A 16,494-nucleotide genomic window follows, 5' to 3' on the forward strand; every position below is an offset into this window, starting at 1 on the left:
TAATGAAGAGTATGAATGATGAGGACTTCTGGGAAACAAAAATTACAATAATTAATAGCTCTCCAGTGTCGGTGAGGTATAAGAAAATGGGCATTCATGTATGCTTGGTAAGAAGGTACATTAGAAAAAAACTTTCTGGATAAAAATTTGGCAGTATTTGTCAATGTTTTTAAAGTTCATGTCATTTGATTCAGCAGTTCCAAATCCACAAATCTATCCTACAAATATATTCACGTGTACCCAAACATACATGTATTAGTTTTTCACTGGGACATTGTTTGTAAAACTGGAAACAACCTAAATGTTCATCAGTAAGGAGATTTGTTCAATAAATTATGTGAGGCTTTCACTCAAGAACCATAGCACTAAAGAGGGCATACCCTAAGAGAGAAGCCAGGTTTCAATTAAAGCAAGCAAGTGGAGAGAGAATTCAGTGAGGAAATTGAGGGTACAGTAGAGTCTGTCTATGATGGAATCAGTTTTCCAGAAAACATAGTATAAATAATTGGCAAGAGAGGCAATAGTGGGTGGATGACTGAAGGTAAAGGAAAGTGTGGAAGAACAGAAGGAAGCCCAAAGGGGTTCAAGACAGAATGAACCGTAAGGCAGATGATCAAAAAAAGCCCTGCCGTATTAATTGGTTTTCAGGTTAACTAGACTCTGCAGCCTAAAATGCCCTTCCCTGCCCTTGAAAACCCAGGAAACTCCTACTCATTCTTTAAATCTAAAATAAAAAACTATCTTTTCTATGAAGCCTTCCCTGATCGCCTGTGGTCGAATTATGAACAAGTCCCATAGCATTCCTATTACAGGATTTATTACTTCTGATTAGGAGTATTTAATGTGAGGCTTACGGATAGGCATCAGGGAACATGTCCAGGTTTAAAATTTATACAAAATTCTGTGTATATTTGTGCATTTTCTTAGGGGGGAAAGTCCAAAGACTTTTTTTTTTGCAATTTCATGCTGGTAATTTTTCTTTTTTAAAATGTAATCCCCTAATATTTTAAGAAAAAATATTCAAACCAAAAGTTGCATATTAATATTATACACAAACTGAAACAGAAATGACTTTTAGCACAGTGTATACATGCTTACATAAACTCAAATAGTTTCACATTTAAAATAATTTCCATTTAACATATGAAAGTTCTGAAATACATAAAAGCATTAATACTTTCTATAAATCTAAAGTTAGAACATCAATTTGCTACAAGCATATAAAAACATCAAGTGTTTCTTAAAGCTTCCAGTTTCCTCCCTAAAACACAATCTTGGTCATAACAACCTAATTGCATATAAAATTTTTAAAGTAAGTTTAGGCTGAGTGCGGTGGTCACACCTGTAATCCCACACTTTGGGAAGCCGAGGCGGATGGATCATCTAAGGTCAGGAGTTCGAGACCAGCCTGGCCAACATGGTAAAACCGTGTCTCTACTAAAAAATACAAAAATTAGCCAGGCATGGTGGTGCCTGCCTATAATCCCAGCTACTGCAGAGACTGAGGCAGGAGAATCGCTTAAAACCAGAAGGCAGAGGTTGCAGTGAGCCAAGATCACATCACTGCACTCCCAGCCTGGGAGACAGAACAAGACTCCATCTAGAGAAAAAAATTAAAAAATAGGTTTGAGTGAAGTTCTCACTTTGATATATGTTCTTCATAGAAACAACAGAAATTATAAGTGACTTCAATCCCCATCTTGCTTTAAAATGGACAAATCTTTGGTTAAAGTTCTGTATTTGTAGCATTTGTTTTCAAATAAGATGGTCCCCAAATCAATAAGTGGTACTGATATATTATTAGTTCACAAGACTTGATTTAATCTTCTTCTGATGTGTGGAAGGTTACAGATACTCATTTACTATAATATGTCATTGATAGTGACATAGTGCTTACCCATAAACAGAGAAATCAATAGATTTATTATTTCTGTCAGTTTTCTATTATAATCTAAACCGTACAATAATTTTCAGTAACTATAGATAATGCTCCACACTATGTGTGACTATGATTGATAAGATGTAGAGCATTAAACTTAGAGTTAGCTTATTCTGATAAGTGAATATGAGACTGTACAGTAACTCTACACTAGCTATAGTAGGTTGTTAGATAATGCTTATTTAAAAAACCCCCAAACCATTCATTTACAAGAGAAATTATTGCAAATGTACAAAACAGTAGATATACAAGGAGAACACCAAACATACTTTATTAGCACAAAAAAGCAGCCATAGCAAGGCACAGCAAGTAGAAACATACATTAGCAGTTAGTGTGGCATACAAATGTAGCTTTTCTTTTTTGTAGCCTTGGTAATTGCCATAGGGATGTAAAATAACATTCTGTAGCATCAGGTCAGGAAATTATGGATCATTCACCAGTGGTACAGAGCACATTGACAAAAAGACAAAAGAATAGATTCGGCTACTTTAGTGCAAAATGTCTAGGACAGAACTGTACATTCAGTTCAGTTACTAAGAAGCAAACACTAGAACTTGATATAACTTCCAAAAGAGCTCACTCAAGTAGTATTACATTCACAACAGTATTCAAGTAGTATTACACTCAACTAGTATTGTAAGTGACAAAGAGGTGTTAAGTAGTTATTTACAGATATAATGGTTGTACAGTACCTTTTGAATCTGCAATTTATGTTTCAGATTTTCCATTGAGAGTAAGCTACACTGAAATTCTGTAAATTATACTTAAGCAATTTAGCTATGAATGTTTACAAAAAAGAAATACTGCCATCCAAATTAGTAATTACAGCTCAACAATAATCTAACATCAGCAACCATTGTAGTTACTATTATCTGATTTGTTTGGGCATCTTCTAGTCTCATTTTCTTCATGATTCACAAAATCATTATAGGCACAGGAAAAGATCCAACTTTTATGAAACAACAATTAGACTGCCCATCATCAACTTTTTTTTTTTTTTTGAGACAGTTTCCCTCTTGTTGCCCAGGCTGGAGTGCAGTGGCATGATCTCAGCTCACTGCAACCTCTGCCTCCCAGGTTTAAGCAATTCTTCTGCCTCAGCCCCCGAAGTAGCCGGGATTACAGGTGCCCGCCACCATACCCAGCTAATTTTTTGTATTTTTAGTAAAGATAGGGTTTTATCATGTTGGCCAGGCTGGTCTCAAACTCCTGACCTCAGGTGATCCACCAGCGTTGGCCTCCCAAAGTGCTGGGATTATAGGCGTGGGCCACCATAGGACCTGAACACCTGTAGTTCTATCCTCTGTTGTTCCACTAGGCACCGCATTTATCTGGATAACAGAAGGTTGCATCTGATACTAACACTAAGCTTACATACTATATGAAAAAACCTAGCACTGATATGTGTGCTTGCTATAGGTGTACATCTGACGCACATGAAAGCAGACCAGGTTCACACCCTTTGGGGACAGGAAAGTTCACTTTGCCTTGACTGGTTCTCGTTTGAACAAGCGAACCCTAAATTTTTGTTTATAATGACACTCTTTTTAAAAATCCTGTAACATTGATGGTAAATTAATTCCATCACATGTAGTGCACCTGCAGATTACTGTATGACTGACATACTACAGACTAAAGGGGAAAGTCCTATTTAGCGATACAGTAAGCAGTGGTTCAAAAAGCATTCAATAACTGAGATCTTTATACTGTTCTTAAAGTCCTGTTACAGTGGAGGAGTGAAATAAGCAGGGGTCATGGGCATCAAAATCAAAGTTGTGATCCCACTGCTCAATTCAGGCCTGCAGGGATCTGTTGTAGCCCCAGAAGTTCAAAGAGAAGAGGCAGTCCCCTTGCGCAGCATCCCTGAGCAAGAATGTGTCTCCAGATTTCACCTCAAGAAGGGCTTCTGTTTCATAATGGTCCATCACTCCCCAATAACAAGGATTCCCTGTAGTCTGAAGCAGTGTATGTAATCAACCTGTGTGTGGACTTCCCAAACTTCCCGTCTGCTAACATGGACATGTACCTTATGCTGCCTCTGCCTCCATGATGGCAAACACAGAGTGGCTGTATCCTCTTCCAGGTCACAATTAACATGCGGAACTGCAGAACGGTCCCCACTTATTTCAGTCATTGTAGGAGCTAACTTTGGTCCCAGTTAATATAATGGATTAACTTGTGCAGTCACTTCAAACATATGCATTTGTGCATCAGGAGAGGGATCAACCTCTTCTTTTTTTATTTTTATTTTTTGAGAGGGAGTCTTGTTCTGTCACTCAGGCTGGAGTGCAGTGGCACGATCTTGGCTCACTGCAACCTTTGCCTCCTGGGTTCAAGCGATTCTCCCAGCTCGGTCTCCCAAGTAACTGGGATCACAGGCACGCACCACCACACCCAGCTAATTTTTATATTTTAGTAGAGATGAAGTTTCACCATGTTAGCCAGGCTGGTCTCAAACTCCTGACCTCAAGTGATCCACCCGCCTCAGCCACCCAATGTACTGGGATTACAGGCGTGAGCCACCGCTCCCAGCCTCAACCCCTTCTTCAATACTAAGCCATCTTCTCTCTCTAAGCCTATCTTCTTCATCTTCTGTAGAAACCAAATATGGGGCTGGGAGGCTGAGACAAGAGAATCGTTTGAACCTGGGAGGCGGAGGTTGCAGTCAGCTGAGGTTGCAGTGAGCCAAGATTGTGCCACTGCCCTCCAGCCTGGGTGACGGAGCAAGACTTCATCAAAAAAAAAAAAAAAACACAAAGATGGATCATATGCATCAAAAAATGTTGAATGTGAGCACATAGGAGCTGTATGCTGTTTAATCAAATGCCATTTTGGGGCTAAATCTGAGCCAACAGGAAAAGGGCATTTCTCCAGCATTAATTCAGAAAGATCGATTTTTCTTTTTTTGGGAAAGAAAGGCTTTGACTACTTGTCGTAAGTTCTCATGGGAAAACACAAGCCCACAGTATCCTGCAACCTGTCTCAGAGAGCGACTTCCCTACGGTTCTTCTGGAAACACTGTCCATGTCTTCTATAGAGCTTAGTGTCTCTCTCTCCTTTGAGGTCCACTTTGAGTTCTACCAAACTTTTTATCAGTATCCAGTGAATTCTGGGTCATTGTAACAGGAATGTTTATCTTCCTGCCCCATGGAGCATGTCAAAAGTAGGAATCTCTTCATCCAAGTCTAGTTCCTGGGGTAACACAAGAATCATTATGCTGTTCAGTGCTTATTTCAACAATTTGAGGGATTTAAGTGGCACAATGTAGGTTTCTCCTTGAAGAATTCTTTGAACGGTTTAATCCCAGCTGTAAGGCAACATTTTCTCTTAAGGGACTACTTTGTTGCTGAGCAGCTGAGTCTCCTACATTGATTTTTTTTTTCTTTTTGACAAATATCCGTCGGAGTTCATATCCACATTTTCACCACGGCTTCCTTCCTCATGACTGAAGGCAATCTGTTACCTGTATTTGAAGTTCTTCCACATTTTTCCCACTTTATCCACTGATTATAAAAATCATTCAGGGTGAGTGGGGCAGCCTCATCCAAGGCACCTGCCACCAGGTGGGACGGGCAGAGGGCGCAGTCACCGACAGGGTAAGTCCACCTGCCTTCTGGTGCGACCTGTCCCCTCCGACTGCCCAGCAAGTGCAGCCTGGCTTCCTCCTGACAGAGCTCAAGGACCCCAGCTCCGCTGCTTGCTCCTGCCAGGCCTGCACCAATTCCCCAGCCACCTCCCCCTCCCCCAGTCCTGTTTCCCCTACCCCGCAGCCCCTCATTCCCAAGTGCACAAGTTCTTTTGTCGTTGTTGTTGCTGAGACAGGGTCTTGCTCTGTTGCCTAGGCTGGAGTGCACTGCAGCCTCGACCTCCTGGGCTCACGCGATCCTCCCACCTCAGCCACTTGAGTAGCAGGGATCACAAGCACACGCCACCATGCCCAGCTAATCTTTTTATTTTTTGTAGAGATGACTCTCACTATGTTGCCCAGGCTGAAGTCCACCATTTTTAATGAAATGCTGGAACATTTATTGTGGTGTAATTTGCTCATCAAACATTTACTGAGGCACTTACTATATGCCAGGCACTGCAAATATAGAGATGAAACAAAAACTCCCTACAATCAAAAAGTTTACAGGCTGGGTGTGGTGGCTCAGGCCAATAATTCCAGCACTTTGGAAAGCTGAGGCAAGAGAATCACTTGAGACCAGGAGTTCAAGACCAGCCTGGGCAGCATAATGAGACCTCATCTCTCCAAAAAAAAAGTTTTTTTTTTTAATAGCTTCAGTGAGTTAAGGCTACAGTAAGCTGTGGTCCACCACTGCACTCTCGCCTAGGTGTCAGCAATACCCTGTCTCAAAAAAGCCAAAAGTTTACAGATGAGAAAGAAAGAGAAGTAAACACAGGATTATGAAATAATATAAAACATAAAAGAAGCCTAAATAAAATGAGAGACATATCATTAATGAAGACTTCAATAAATAGAGGAATATATTATGTTCCCGGTTGGGAAAATTTAATAATGTAAAGATATCCACTCTCCCCAAATTAAGCTAAAAATTCAACATAATCTCAACTAAAATCTCAACGATTTTTTTTTTTTGGAGAATGTATTGGGTGATTCTAAAAATTCTTGTAGAAGGAAAAGTGAACTAGTTAGGCAAGAAATGTCTGAAAACAAGAGCAAAGACTTTCTCTATCAGGTATCAAAATTATGATAAAGCTATAGCAGTAATATCAAAAGTGTGATTTTGGCATAAGAACAAACATCAGTAAAACAAAATGGATTGTCCAGAAACAGATTCATGTGTATAAGGGAACTGGGTATATAATAAAGGTGGCATTTCAAATCGTTGTAGAAAATAAATAGTATAGCAATGATTACCTATTTATTAGGTTGGTGCAAAATAAATTTGCCATTTTTAACGGCAAAAACTGTGATAACTTTTGCAACAACCTAATATTTGAAAAAGCATTAAGTTATAGCAAAATTTCATACCATTCACAAAAGTAACTTCTAAACAGTTTAAAGAATTAAAATCAGCCAGGCGTGCTGGTTCATACTTGTAATCCTAGGACTTCGGGAGGCTGAGGTGGGAGGATCAGTTGAACCCAGGAGTTAGAGACCAGTCTGGATAACATGGTGAAACCCTGCCTCTTCAAAAAATACAAAAAAAATTAGCCAGGCCTGGTGGGCGCATGCCTGTAATCCCAGCTACTCAAGAGGCTGAGGCAGGAGAATTGCTTTAACCCAGGAAGTGGAGGTTGCAGTGAGCCAAGATTGTGCCACTGCACTCCAGCCTGGGTGACAGAGTGAGACTTCATCTCAAAAAACAAAAAATAAATAAATAAATAAATAATAAATAGGCTGGGCACAGTGGCTTGTTCCTGTAATCCCAGCACTCTGGGAGGTTGAGGCAGGCAGATCACCTGAAGTCAGGAGTTTGAGACCAGCCTGGCCAACATGATGAAACTTCATCTCTACTAAAAATAGAAAAATTAGCTGGGCATGGTAGCGCACATCAGTAATCCCAGCTATTCAGGAAGCTGAGGCGGGAGAATAACTTGAACCTGGGAGGTGGAGGTTGCAGTGAGCTGAGATCACCGCACTACACTCCAGCCTGGGTGACAGAGCAAGACTCCGTCTCAAAAAAATAATAATAATAAAAATAAAGAAAAGAAGCCAGTCTCAAAAGGTTATATACTGTATGATTTCATATGCATAACAGGTTTGAAAAGGCAAAACCATAGTGACAGAAAACAGGCAGTGATTACTGGGAAGTAGCAAGAAAGAGTAGACTATAAGAGAGAACTGGGAATTTTTTGAGGTGATGAAACTATTCTATATCTTTGTTGTGTCAGTTGCTATATGACTGTATGCGTTTGTCAGCACCTGCAGAAATGTATACTCAAGATGAATTTTACTATATGTAAATTTAACTTAATCAAGAAATGAAAAAGTGTATGATCCCAGCACACATCCATCCATCCATGCATGTATGAATATACACACACATTAGAACACACGAGGACATTTTCAGAGGTAACGGACATGTTCATTACCTCGATTGTGGTAATAGTTTCATGGTTGTGTACGTATGTCCAAATTCATCAACTTACATACTTTGAGGATGTGCAGTTTAGTGTACACCAATTATACCTCAATAAAGCTGTAAGGAAAAGGGGGAAAAACACATGAGAAGAAAATATAAGTGAATATGTTTAAAACCTTAGAGCAAGAACAGCCATCTTAAGACTTAAAAAAAAAAAGCTGGGCCAAGTGCAGTGGTTCATGCCTGTAATCCCAGCAATTTGGGGGCCTAGGTGGGTGGATCACTTGAAGTCAGGAGTTAGAGACCAGCCCTGGGCAACATAGTGAGACCCCATCTCTAAAAAAAAAAAAAAAATTTTTTTTAATGAGCCAGGTATAGTGCCACATGCCCATGGTCCCAGATACTGGGAAGGCTGAGGCAGGAGGATTGCTTGAGCCCAGGAGTTCAAGGCTGCAATAAGCTATGATTGTACCACTGCACTACAACCTGGCTGACAGAGTGAGACAAAAAAAAAACAAAAAAGTAAAAGCCATAAAGAAAAAGAATAACATATCTGACTACATCAAAATTTAAAGTTAATAAACATGAAAATATAAGTTCACTAATAATCAGAAAACTGTGAATTAAGAGAAGATAGCATTTTTTACCTGACATACTAACAAAAGTTTAAGAGATTTATATCAAGTGTTGGCAGGAGTATAGGGAAATAAGTACTCTCATATACTGTTAGTTTTCTTTTTTTAAATATCATTTCTGGCACAAAAAGTAGGACTCATATAACATTGTTAGAAGTATTTGGCCTTTTTAAAGAGCAATTTTGCAGTAATAAAATGTAAAGTGTACGTACCCTTCAATCCAGTAACCCAGTAATTCTACTCTTTAGTACCTACCTTAGAGAAACATTGTCCACAAAAAAGAGTTAATGGCAGACGATAACCCCAAACTGGAATCTACTTTAATCAGTGCTTTTCAAACTAGCTGTGGTGGCCAGGTGCAGTGGCTCACTCCTGTAATCCCAGCACTTTGGGACGCCAAGGTGGGAGGACTGCTTGAGGCCACAAATTCGAGACCAACCTGGGCAACACAGCAACATCCCATCTCCAGTAAAAAATAAAAAAAAATAAAAACTATCTGTGGCAAAAGACCAGGGATTTGGGGGGGTTTTGTTTGCTTGTTTGTTTTGTTTGAGACAGGATCTTACTCTTTTGCCCAGGCTGGAGTGCAGCGGTATGATCATAGCTCACTGCAGCCTTGACCTACCAGGCTCAAATAATCCTCCTGCCTCAGCTTCCTGAGTAGCTAGAACTATAAGCACACACCACCATGCCAAGCTAATTTTTTAAATTTTTTGTAGATATGAGCTCTCACTTTGTTGCCCAGGTTGGTCTCAAGTGATCTTCCTGCCTGGGCGTCCTGAAGTGCTGGGATTACAGGTGTGAGCCACCATGCCTGACCCAGGTTTTGTTTTTGTTTTTTTGGAGTTTTTTGGTAAATTTCCAATCTGTCACAGACTGATGCCTTTGTAGAGAAAAAACAAATTACTAGAAAAGTGATCATGCACTTAGATGTCATGGCCACATGAAATTGCTATAAAAGTTTTTAAATGCCTATCCTCAATTCCTATACTTATCTCCTTGTGGACAGCTGATAGTTCACAACTGGCACCAGTCTGTGGAATACAGTTTGAGTAGCACTGATATAAATGTCCATCAGAAGGTGAGAACTGCTATATGACCCAGCAGTTCTACTTATGGATATATACACAAAAGAATTGAAAGCAGAAATGTAAAAAGGTATCTGTACACCTATATTCATAGTAGCATTGTTCACAACACACAAAAGGTAGAAACAACCCAGGTGTCCTTGACAGATGAATGGACACACAAAACATGGCATGTATGTATATATGTATGTATGTATATACATACACCTTGGAATATTAGTCAACCTATAACATCAGTGAACCTTGAACACATTATGCTAAGTGAAATAAGCCAGTTGTGGCCTGGCGCAGTGGCTCATGCCTGTAATCCCAGAATTCTGGGAGGCCAATCATTTGAGGTCAGGATCATTTGAGGTCAGGAGTTCAAGACCAGTCTGGCCATCATGGTGAAACCCTGTCTCTACTAAAAATACAACCAGCCAGGTGTGGTGGTGTGCGCCTGTAGTCCCAGCTACTATGGAGGCTGAGGTGGGAGAATTGCTTGAATTCAGAAGGCGGAGGCTGCAGTGAGCCAAAATTACACCACTGCACTCCAGCCTGGGTGACAGAGTGACACTCCATCTCAAAAAAAAAAAAAAAAAGAAAAGAAGCCAGTCACAAAAATACAAATACTATATGGTTCCACTTACATAAGGTTACCTATAATAGCCAAATTCTTAGAAACAAAAAATAGAATGGTGGTTGCTAGGGCTGGGGGAGGGGACAATGGGGAGTTATTGTTTTGAGTTTCATCTTGGAAGATGAAAAAATTCTGGAGATGGATGGTGGTAATGGTTGTATAACAATGTAAATGTACTTAATGCCACTGAAATGTACCCTTAAAAATGGTTAAAATGGTAAATTTTGTCACATGTATATTTACCACAATATATGTGTGATATACTTCAACCAAAACATCCTAGTAAGTCAAATGTAGAGGCAGATATGAGAATCCAGATGTCTATTATTAAGCCAGACATTAAGGAGAATTGTAAAAAATATATAACAATTTTACTCTTCTAAGTAATATTTTCTTCCTTTGGAAAAGTTATTTTGCTTTTGCTTTTTTTTTTTTTTTTTTGAGACAGAGTCTTGCTCTTTTCGCCCAGGCTGGAGTGTAATGGCGTGATCTCAGTTCACTGCAACCTCCACCTCCCGGGTTCAAGTGATTCTCCAGCCTCAGTCTCCAAAGTAGCTGGGACTACAGGTGCCCACCATCATGCCCAGCTAATTTTTGTATTTTTAGTAGAGACGGGGTTTCACCGTGTTGGCCAGGTTGGTCTCGAGCTATTGACCTCAAATGATCCACCCACCTCGGCCTCCCAAAGTGCTGGGATTACAGGCATGAGCCGCCAGGCCCAGCTATTATTTTGCATTTTAAAATATTGTTTATCTTAACATGTAATGGGCTTATTACCATTATTTTTAATGAAAAAAACATATTTGTTTTAATTTCTCAATTTTCTTTCTTTTTTTTTTTTTTTTTTTTTGAGACAGAATCTCACTCTGTCACCCAGGCTGGAGTGCAGTGGTGTATGATCTCGGCTCATTGCAACTTCTGCCTCCCAGGTTCAAGTGATTCTGCCACCTCAGCCTCCCAAGTAGCTGGGATTACAGATGTGCACCACTATATCTGGCTAATTTTTGTATCTTTAGTAGAGACAGGCTTTCACCATATTCGCCAGGTTGGTCTCGAACTCCTGACCTTAAGTGATCCACCCACCTCAGCCTCCCAAAGTGCTGGGATTACAGGCATGAGCCACCATGCCCAGCTGTTATTTTGCATTTTAAAATATGATTTATATTAACATGTTGTGGGCTTACTACCATTGTTTTTAATGAATAAACACATATTTTTTAATTTCTGGTTTTTTTTTTTTTTTTTTGAGACAGAGTCTCGCTCTGTCACCCAGGCTGGAGTGCAGTGGAGTGATCTCTGCTCATTGCAAACTCTGCCTCCCGGGTTCAAGTGATTCTCCCACCTCAGCCTCCCGAGTAGCTGGGATTACAGGTGTCCACCACCACACCCAGCTAATTTTTGTATTTTTAGTAGAGACTGGATTTCACCATTTTGGCCAGGCTGGTCTCAAACTCCTGACCTCAGGTGATCTGCCCGCCTCGTCCTCCCAAAGTGCTGCGATTACAGGCATGAGCTACTGCGCCTGGCCAGTTTTAATTTCATTGAATAAAGAGAGCCATATACCTACATAAACAAATTCTGTTAGGAATGTGAAGGGGTCCTACAATCAAAATGTTTGAGAACCACTGCACTAGAGAAACTCTGTCATATTCAGGAATGTTCATAGCAGTACCACTTGTAAAAGCAAAACATTGAAAAAAATCTAGTAGTCTATCAATAAGGAAATGGTTAAATAAACTATTTGATAGCCATACTATGGCATATGTCACTTTTTTCAAAAATAAGTAAATCTGGCCGGGTGCGGTGGCTCACACCTGTAATCCCAACACTTCGGGAGGCCAAGGCAAGTGGATCACTTGAGGTCAGGGGTTTGAGACCAGCCTGGCCAACATGGGGAAACCCTGTCTCTGCTAAAAAATAAAATAATATAAAAAGAAGTAAATCTAGATGTACCAAAATAAAAATGTTTCTAAAAGACTGAATGAAAAAATTTGTGGGATATGTACAGTATGTATTGTGTTGTATTTTTATTTTATTGTTAAAATAAAAATACAACACAATGTATTTTCTATGATAACTAGAAAAAAAAACTTGGAAGGCTGCCAGGATACACACCAAACTGTCAACAATGGTTACTTTGGGGAAGAGGGAAAGAGGACTAGGATTGTGGGTAATGGCCAAGTGTTAGCCCCATACATGTATACTGTTTTTTTTTTTACAAGGAGAATGTACTGGTGTAATTAAAAATAACTAGAAAAAGATATAAAAGCAACGAGGTCAAGCCCACTGACATTGAGGAAGAAAGGGGACTTTCTGAGTCCGGGCTGTAAGGGCTGATGTATTTACTACAGTGGTCTTAGAGCTGATGAATCTAGGAAGGCACCACAATGGGTGAAGTAGGCAACAGAGGTGGTGACTGGCTGAAATGGTGGTGGCCCCCTGGATGGCAGAACTTTTTGGGTCACATACCTCCTGCTCCCTTCTTGAGACTTAATACAAAAAAGGCCTTCACAGCCGCAGAGTGCAGCCTCTTCCACTTCCGCCGCAAATCAGGCCACAACGCTTGCAGTGAAGAACTTCACCCTGGTGCCTGCAAAGTGTTATCCCATTCCCTGGTCCCTGATCCCCACTCCCCAGGCCCAGGCCCACGACTTCAACGGCCCCATCCCAGGGAGAGCCCCGGGCTGGCGTTTGTGGAAGGAAACTGGCAGCCTAAGGCAGGACCTTCCTAAGGGCTGGACAAGCGGACTACGGCCTCAGTCGCTGTGGCACAACCGGAGACATTTTGAAACTTCAGAAGTGTGACCAGGGTAGAGGATACCTAGGTTGCAGGAAGGCGCAGTTACCAAATTAGGGCTCTGGAGCTTGGAGGAAATCCGCTGACAGCTCCAGGCGCGCGGCAGACCTCACTTTCTAAAGCAGTGCCAGTGTTCCTATTGGTCTTCCATTCCAGCCAACCAGCAGGTTTCCCTGTGGTCCACCCCTCAACTAAGAGGCCAATCAGGAGAGGGATTGTGCTTCCCATTGCGTACCACCAATTAAAGCTTGCTAATTTCTGACTGACACATGGACAGCCAACCAGAAGGCCTCGTAATCTGACCCCTTATTACAGTCACCATTAGGATCTTGGTCCCCATCCTTGTTCTGTCCCCGCCTAGAATCTAAGATACAGATCTAGGAGAAATTACTAAACAGGGGGTCCAAGCTGGAGGAATGGTGGCTCAAGAGACAAAGTAATATTTCCTCGACTATAAAAGCAGGTTGGCCATGAGAAAAGCAGGTTGGCCATGAGGTCACAAGAGCCTGTAATTGAGCTGTCAGTGCTGCTCTGGGCTTCACCTCAAGTAGTGCCAATCTGAAAAAGCCTTTATGAGAGTGCCTCAGGTAATGTTTCTTTGTCACCAGGCCAATGGCTTCATCTTCCCCCAGAGTCAGATGGGAGAAACTTACAAAACACTCAGGGCCTTTAAGTGTGATGGTTTATTTATGGTGAAGAGTGGTCAGTATCCTCAATTGTGGCAATAGATACTGCCTCCAGAAGGACCAAAAGTAAATGTGTGGGGAAACTAAAACCTGACAGTGGTATCATTATAACTAAATGTACCAGAAAATGCAAATTAAAACTATGGAATACGATTTTCACCAAATAGTTTGGTTAATTATCAATTGTTTAAATTTTTACCACTTTTGGCAAGGAAACTTTTTGTGAACACAATTTCCCCACTTTGGGTGGGGAAACATTCTCATTTGCTGTGACTGGAAGCCTAAACTGCACTCTTTAAGAAGGCAATTTCACTTTAGCTATTAAAATATAAAATGAGGCCAGGCGGAGTATCTCATGCCTGTAATCCCAACACTTTGGGAGGCTGAGGCAGGACAATCATTTGAAGCCAGGAGTTCAAGACCAACTTGGGCAATAAAGTGAGACTAACGCCTCCCCCGTCTCTACACACACACATGCACACACATACACACAGTAAAAGGCACACACATTTTGACCAAGCAATTCCTTCTCTCAAAATCTATCCTACAGAAATATTTATACACTGGAGCAAGGTTATATGTAGCATTATTTATAGTAGTGAATGGAAACAAATTTGCATCAATAGGTGAACCATTAAATTGTGATACAACCATACCATGAAATGTTATGCAGCCATTTTTTTAAATGAGGTAAATTTCCATGTATTAATGCAAGAGGAAGTCAGAATACAATGCAAAGTGAAAAAAAAGTTGCAAAACAGTACATATAATATCCCATTGTTTTTTTAAAAAAAGCCCTATATACAAATGTGTGGGTATTCATATACGTATATATGTGTATATTAATATATAAACACAAACAGAACATCTGGGAAGACACACACCAAATTAAGTTATTCTTGGAAAATGGGAGTGGTGAGACAGACTAAGGAAAAATCTTTCACTTTTTACTTTACACATTTATGTTTTGTTTGAATATTGTCAACATTAATAATTTTTGAATTTTTATCACTACAATAAAACATTTTAACAAAATAGGCACTTTTGTAATCAGATCAGTAAAGTTATAATGTATGTGTTTTAAATAAAAATAACTCCATGGGGGCTGCATGCAGTGGCTCATGCCTGTAATCTCAGCACTTTGGGAGGCCAAGGCAGGTGAATTACGAGGTCAGGAATTAAGAGACCAGACTGGCCAATAGGGTGAAACACCATCTCTACTAAAAATACAAAAATTAGCAGGGCATGGTGGTGCGTGCCTGTAGTCACAGCTACTAAGGAGGCTGAGGCAAGAGAATCACTTGAACCTGGGAGGTGGAGGTTGCAGTGAGCTGAGATTGCGCCACTGCACTCCAGCCTGGGTGACAGAGCAAGACTCCGTCTCAATAAATAAATAAATAACTCCAAGGGGTGACGACTTCATTTTAAAATTTCAGCTAGAAGACCTAGGATACAATTAGGACAACTGTAAACCAAATCAACTCTGAGTTTCAATGGGAGTATACTCATGACTTGATACAACAGGATGTAAGCAAAGAAAATCTAATCAGGATAAGTGAAGAATCGTTCATTTCTGGAAGAGAAAACTAACTACACTATAGCAAACTCCATCATATGCAGGAAAAATTGTGCTTTCACCTTATTGGTGGCATCATCTCCAATGTTTACTCAATTCCTTGGCTAGGATGGGAAATCACAAAAAGTTAGAAATGTAAGATACCTCAGAGATCATTTAGTTAAAATCCCTCATTTAGTCAAAATCCCTTCAGAAAACAGGCCCAAAATGGTAAAGCAATTCAACTAAGGTCCTATACCTACATAGTCAACTGTAGAAGTCAGGTTTCTATTCCAGACCTGGTACTCTCTGTTTCTTTTCAGATCTTCCTGAGTCTTCAGTCTGATGATATATCATGAAATATTTTTAAATTTTATGATTAGACATACCTTTATTTAAATTTTATAAAATGCATAAACAAAATTAAAATATATATGCCTCCATTAGTACAGATAATGAGAAGTTCACTGTATCTAAACAAAAAAACATTATGGTATAACAATCTCTTGAAAAGTAATACATAAATCAAGCCAGGTGCAGTGGCTTACGCCTGTAATCCAGCACTTTGGGAGGCTGAGGTGGATCACTTGAGCTCAGGAGTTCAAGACCAGCCTGGTTAACATGGTGAAACCCCGTCTCTACTAAAATATAAAAATTAAGTGGGTGTGGTGGTGCCACGCCTATAGTCCCAGCTACCTGGGAAGCTGAGGCAGGAGAATTGCTTGAACCTGGGAGGCAGAGATTGCAGTAAGCTGAGATCACACCAGTACACTCCAGCCTGGACAACAGAGCAAGACTCAATCTCAAAATATATATGTATATGTACATGTATATATACATACATCAAATGCTCTGTGAATCTAACTGTATTTTACTGTTTACCTAAGAACTACTGTTTTATCCTAATTTCTAATTGTTCTTCAACTGGCACTGCCTCTTAACCCTTTACCTTCATTTACTTTATATCAAGTAGTTGATGACCTATATAAAAACACTTAAAACCACCATAGGAAACACCTATTTAAAGGAACCCTGCAGTGATTTAAAGAATTATTTTGTGACGTTGGCAATTATCCCGGGTTTGTCTGTTTTATAAAGAATGAGTTCTCTGTTTTTAAATGCAT

At 40.1% G+C, this 16,494-nt stretch overlaps 2 pseudogenes; both read right to left on the reverse strand.

Moving 5' to 3' along the window:
- Positions 1 to 3,418: 3,418 nt before the first annotated feature.
- Positions 3,419 to 4,194, reverse strand: LOC103790269 (suppressor of cytokine signaling 5-like; annotated as a pseudogene).
- LOC128928083 (suppressor of cytokine signaling 5-like) lies at positions 4,192 to 8,644 on the reverse strand (annotated as a pseudogene).
- Between the last annotated feature and the right edge of the window lie 7,850 nt (positions 8,645 to 16,494).

The sequence above is a fragment of the Callithrix jacchus genome, chromosome X (genome assembly GCF_049354715.1).
Source record: "Callithrix jacchus isolate 240 chromosome X, calJac240_pri, whole genome shotgun sequence".
Taxonomy (NCBI): domain Eukaryota; kingdom Metazoa; phylum Chordata; class Mammalia; order Primates; family Cebidae; genus Callithrix; species Callithrix jacchus.